The following is a 6,476-nucleotide window of genomic DNA, read 5'->3' on the forward strand; positions in this document are numbered from 1 at the left end:
TGAATTTAAGTTGCTGACCTGCTCTTAATACTTATTTACCGTTGCAGGAACCCCGCATGCATCTTCACCTGCTGGCCGGCACCCACCTTATTTTAAAGAAGTCGTCGTCTGGCCTCAAAGGAAATGCCACATGAACATTTTAAAGTCACTGTAGTGTCAAAGTGCTTACAGTGCAGGTAGTTTTCTAAAAATCTACTGCAGTGAAGGCACTTTCAGCACTGTGCTGATAATGTGAACTAAAGGAGCGGGTCTATTCACCAAGCCCAGCTGGGTTGTGACTGCACTGAATGGCCTGAATGCGACTGCTCTTGTTGACGCACATCTGCAGGATCTTGCTGTAAAAGGTTACCGTGGGCTTTGTGGAGCCAAGAATCAATATTTGAAGAAAACATGCAGGATTTGTAAGATATTTTATCTAGCGCTAGCCATGAAGCAATCTTTCTTCTAGTTGTATTTCATACCCATTTCTGTCAACATTTGTGTTTGTTTTTGTCTTCTAGTGCTTATGCTAAGGTGCATCTAGTGCAGATAGTGAAATAGACTAGCACCTACTGCCCTAAGTGCTCCTTCTGGCATAAGTGCTGGGATTCTCATCTGCCCCGTTCCAAATGTGTTCATCTGTAAACAAACAGTATTGTCAGTTCTCTGTTAGTTTTGCATAGTTGCGCTGCAAGAAGAAATGAGTTGTGCAAATCTATGCAAAACTGACGGGGCCCTGTGTTTTCATCCGAATCCTACCGAAAATTTCAATTCTTCCCACACGGCGGTCAATTGGGTTTCCTCCTCCGCTCCGTTTAAAAAGGCAAATGCAGGTTTCAGTAGTATTAAAGTGCTTATAGTGCAGGTAGTTATGTGGATTTCTACTGCAGTGTGAGCACTTGAAGTACTTCTAGACTTGATCCTCGTGAGGAAAAGCTGCGGGGGTCGTCTTGCACACGTGGGTCTCTGGTTAGTTTTGCTGGTTTGCTTTCAGCTTTCCAAGGTAGTGCTGTGCAAATCCATGCAAAACTGATCATAGAACTGAAATGATTCTTGTCAGAAAGGATCCCTTTCTGTGCAGGTTGGGAGAGGTGGCAGTGCTCTATGCTAAAGTGGTATTGCACTTGTCCCGGCCTGTTGAGGACAGGGGAACAGTTCTGCATCGGTCAAGGCTTTATCTTCCTGGTTGCATCAATTTCCTGTACGTGTTCTAGACATTCATACTGTACGGTCAATTTTTTGGGGTTTGCTAATGTTTGTAAAGTGTTTAATGCTCTCTTAAGGAACTGTACAATTAAATTTGAAATATAACATGTTTACAATCATTACTTTTTGTGATTATTTTTTTAAATGGGGAAAAAAAAAGCTCTTTCCACATCAGGATAGCTTTTCTTTTTAATAGTTGCATATTATGGAACAAACTTAGACTGTTTTTTCCCTCAATGTTTTATTGTAGTCATTTTCAAATAAAGTTCTTTAAATATTCATATTACAGTAGTGTTTGCAATGTTTGTGTGGGTTTAAAAGGTACTTTTTGTGAAATCTCAATATTTGCCCTAATTGTCCTACATTTGTTTGGATTTAAACTGATGGAATTTATGTTGTCTCAAATTTGTACATCTGTTGCTATTTCTATTTTCTTAATCGTGCATCGACTGATGCAATATACATTAGAAAATGCACTAATTGCTTTGTGCTGGTTGAGCTGTGTCAACTCAAATCTGGGGCAGGGCAGTTAACAGCAGATGAGTGGTTTTGTGCAACATCGGAGCATTTTAACCAGTCATCCTTTTTAAGTAATGGCAAAGATGAACTGTATGCAGTAGGTAGTGATAGGACTGGGGTTGAGTGTACAAAAATGTGTGCTGTTTTTATTGAAAATGAGTAATTAATGCTGTGGTTATATGCTAAATGGATGTTCCATAAGAAAATGCTACAATTAAATTCATGTTAAAACGCTGCAGTTGATTCAAAATTAGTGATCAGATGTTTCAATGCAAGATTTTGCAGTTGAAGGTGGTTCTCCAATTATCAGTCTCCAAATCTAAAAATGTAATTAGTTTAACAATATTTATCTCAATTTTAATTGCTGCTATTTTTATGGTTCCCTGTCAAATCTTGAAGGAAATTTCAATTATGCATTCTTCCTTTGCACAGCTAATTGTTCCTCAGAAAATCGATCATTAAGAATCTGTTGAAACAAACCACTTTCAGTTACCAACATTTGCTACTAAGCACTTGTTAAAAGATGTTGAATGAATTTCATCTTTTAAAAGACTAAAAAAAAACATACATTCTATAAAAGCTGTGGATTCTCTCCGCAGTGAAATTTTTTACAAAATAATTTTACAGTTGAACTTTTGATTTTTGTCACATTACAACCACAAACTGACTGACAAACCTAAAATAGAACAGGTCTATAAAGTGAAAGGAAAATTGTACAAACCATAACGTTGCCGCTACCCTGTGCTATTATGAGATTTGGGAGTTCATTAAACATCTGTAGTTGTAAAATGAGATCGAAGAGTTTCTGCAAGGTACTATTTCGTGTAGGTTTTGGCATTGAAAATCCAATAATGAGGATGCAATCCAATCTTCCTCCAGCAGAGGGCGATAGCTGCCAATAAATATTTTAAGCGATAGAAGCAGCATATGAAACCAGTAGAATATCAGATAAGGCCTTAGCTTAATTAAAAATACATTGACCTGAAAGTTATTTAAGAATTTGGTGTATTTTGAGTTGTATTTATATATTTAAAGGAGAATAGGGAAGATTTGTGACTAACTTGTATCATTTTAATTCTCTTAAGTTTTCTACTAGATCAAGAAATGTCATGTCTTTGGGATCATGGTATAGCCTATTTTTTTTCTATTATATTTATTTATTATAGTTTTTAATTTTATGATCGTTATAATGTGCTACATCAAGTTCGGTGCTCCATCTACCCCAAGCACAAGCTGCTACCCACAGATCCGATAAATGCCCTGCAGACCTGCGGTCAATGAGCAGACTTTCCATTATTTGGCATTGTATGGCAGGCTGGCAGAGGGAGCCACTCACTGGAGTGTTCACCTTTCATTACACATCCTCTTTACTTGAGAGACAAGATAAATGGGAAACATTCAGAGGGGACCTGAACTCCGAGATGCATTTCTGCTTTTCAGGCCATGCCTTCGTGCTCTAACAACCTCTATTTACGCTGATGTCGAGGTATCCCATTTCTTTATGAGACATAGATTGCAGCATGATTGTAGGTTGTCAGGGCGATGGCACCTGGTGACTTCAAGTGATAGCGTTTAACGTGGCCTGACTGACAGAAATCCACTTGCACTGCATATTTCTGACTCTCAAAACACAGAATATTAAAATATAATACTTTGGATAAACATATACTTTATAATCCAGTTTTCTTCTTGAAACTCCTTGATGGATTATCACAGAGTTTCAGACATTAATGGTTCCCAGAGGATGAATCTTAGTTATTGTGTTGATCTACTGACTTCCGGTGCTGTCGTGAGGTTAATATTCATGAGATTGAGTGAAAAGTCAGAACTGAAATTTCGCACGCTTTTTATCTTGTTAGTGACCCTGGAATTCATGACTTCAAACACCACCGAGCCACTTACCAGTTAAACTGTGTCGGTGCCCTGACTCTGTTCACTGTTAACATTCACTTATAATTAGAAAACTTGGATGGGATGAAAGAAATAATAAACGTCACAACTGCCTAATCAATTTTATCAAACCTTATTTATATATCACTTGTCATGCAAAGTGTTATACAGACACAAAACATTCTCCTCCATCCCTACCCTGTCTTCAAAAAGAAATAAAAATTATCCAGTAGAAATAAGCATAAGAACGGTCAACGATAGTGCTGGAAAGTTAATGTAAGTGTATTTTATTTTTATTTGTGGTATTTTTTGTTTTTGTATTCATCTGCTTCTCTCTCCATTCATGAGCACTCCTGATGAGCAAAATGCATGAAAACAAATCCAGGTTTACTGTAAATCTCCAGCTCTCTTTAATTAGAAATAATTTATTTGGAGGCTATAAACATCCTGTGTTAATAAATAATTGCATTCTATAGAATCACTAGTGTCAAAATTCTAAGCACCCTTATCAATTTCTGTAGGATAAATGTTAGTAAGCACTTTGTGATATTTCAATTTCAAGGGTCTGAGAACTTTGCTCAAGGGCTTTCCATCAACTCTTTGAGTCCACCGAAACATTTAAATAAAAATATGGTGTCATCTACCAGAACATTGGACATTTATCTTTGGGTTTCTCAGCTGGATAAAAATTTCAGCCAAGTCAACAAAGAACTAGTTCACAAAAGACAGAAATCATATTCCCTGGCCAAATTAGTCTTTAAAGCTAAATAAGCTTAAAAATGTGAATTTATTTATTAAATTATTTTTTCTTAACCAAAGGAGAAGGAACAAAACTACTTTTCTTATTTCTGAAAATACAAAAATCCTGTGTAAAAGCATAGTCTGACCTGATTTGTTTCATTTATATAACAATAAATTGGTAATCATCTGATAGCAAATTAGGACAATTAAAGGTTAGAAAGTTTTCTTCTTCCATCTTCAATTGTTCAAGTAGGAACATGGTGTGCCAACATTAGGTGACTTTTGGCACAAGGACATTTTGCTTTCAGATTTTACAATTTTACAAAAAAGGAAAGTTGCTGAGGCAAAAAAAAAAAAAAGTTGGGCAGTCAGGTTAAAGTTGTTCCACTCCTTGTACACTGCGATAACGCATTTTTAGATTTAGTTTTGCCTCTAGGCAACAGTTTAAAAAATTTATGAGATCTATAGATATTTTGCAATGTTTTTCTTTTATTTTACTTTGAAGAAGACTTTATTTTACACACATCTTTTCAGGAAGTCTGTGTGAGACGTTGTAGCTGAAAAGGACTAGTTTAAAATAACTTCAAAGCATGACTAAACCATTCCTTTGTAAAATACTTACACAAAGGTACTTTTATCATATCTTACAATGTTGTGTCTTGGGGTAAAATAAAGCAAAAGTTTAATTAACTCATGTGATGACATTGTGTTGTGCATTGTGACACCTGTAAACCTTTCATCCCAGTGCGCCTGTATGTATTCTACCTGCTCATAAATGATCACTTTTGGTTTTGGCCTTGTGAGACAGAGTCCAGTAAAGTTCATCATGTTGGGTGTTCATCCTTTCTGCATGGTTATGTTTTGTCTTGTTCTTTCCTAATCTGCATTCGGAGCTCAGCGCCACACTATTGCCTTCCCTCCCTCCATTTGTGGAAAGAAATAATAGAGATATTTACATACCTCTTAACCCCCAAATGGAACCTGTTGTTTAGCCCGGGCTTTATGCAAGACTGACCTTTGACTGTGAGACAGTCGGTGCCTTCACTGTCTCCTGGATTAACTGGATTTATTGACAGAACTGCCAAGGCTTCCCCTCCTTCTGCATCTGGATGCAACATGCTCCCCTTTCCTTTGAGTAACAAGTAAAATCATACTTCGACACCTGTGCACACACAAACACACACACACACGCACAAAAATCAATATGGGATGATACCTTGAGGATCAAACTGATGGGAGACTGTTTGTACACACTTCAATTATTTAGGTTCCCTTGTAAATTATTGTTGTGAATTTGTCATGGATAGCTGAGAAAAAAAAAAAAGACTTGTGAGATCAATATCAGCAAATTTTCATGAAAGGCTATTGATTTAATCAGCTTCTTAAGGTCTAGCTCTCGATATGCATTCTCAAACTTCTAATCAACATGAGCTCTGATGGCAATCCCCCAAACATACTTGTGTCTGGTGATACTCACCACACTCTTTAGTACACAAGTTGAGATATAATTTGTGTCATGAAAGGCTAAATCTAGAGAAACCTGGTTAGCTTGTTGTAGTCCTTGTAGGGTTGATTAAATATTCAGAGAAGACCTTGTGTGTTGATGTTATGTCTCTGGGGAGTGCTTAATTCTGCTAACAGACACAAAAAAATCCCAGTGTCAGGCACGCTGCTGAGGCTGCAGTTCACTGCTGCCGTTCACTCCGATAAGGTTGGTTCCTTCAGCTGACCTCTGTGAGTTAAATATTCCTCTGTCTTTAGATTTTATGCCCGACCAGAGAATGAACTCGTGCTTTAAGTATGCATACGGCACGCCGCACCTGTCAATTTATGCTAATGACACTTTTGAATTAGACATGAAAAGCAATTAATTCTGTATACAGATTGGTGAGTACTTCTACAGGGAGCAAAGCACACATGCTGCCTATGTGGCAAGGCAGGAGATACTCGAGTCACAATGAAAGCAATACAATAGAACATAAACAATTCTTTGATAATGTGTTCTTGTGCTATTGTGTCCATCGTATTACTTGGAAATAGCCTCAACACAAGAATGTCATTATTTACCACAATAACTTTTGGGACAATTGATCGTCCAGGCCTAACCATGATAGGACTCAACCAAGGCAATAGTGGTAATA

General features: G+C 37.2%; 1 long non-coding RNA gene across 1 annotated transcript; it reads left to right on the forward strand.

Annotated features, from left to right (window-relative positions):
* On the forward strand, positions 1-1,939 carry LOC106954679 (uncharacterized). The gene is made up of 2 exons (XR_001426408.1): positions 1-1,313; positions 1,715-1,939. It is a non-coding gene; the product is annotated as an uncharacterized LOC106954679 (long non-coding RNA).
* Positions 1,940-6,476: the final 4,537 nt, after the last annotated feature.

This window comes from Poecilia latipinna, unplaced genomic scaffold, assembly GCF_001443285.1.
Source record: "Poecilia latipinna isolate Pla-1442-1.1 unplaced genomic scaffold, P_latipinna-1.0 Scaffold37, whole genome shotgun sequence".
In the NCBI taxonomy this organism is placed as follows: Eukaryota; Metazoa; Chordata; class Actinopteri; order Cyprinodontiformes; family Poeciliidae; genus Poecilia; species Poecilia latipinna.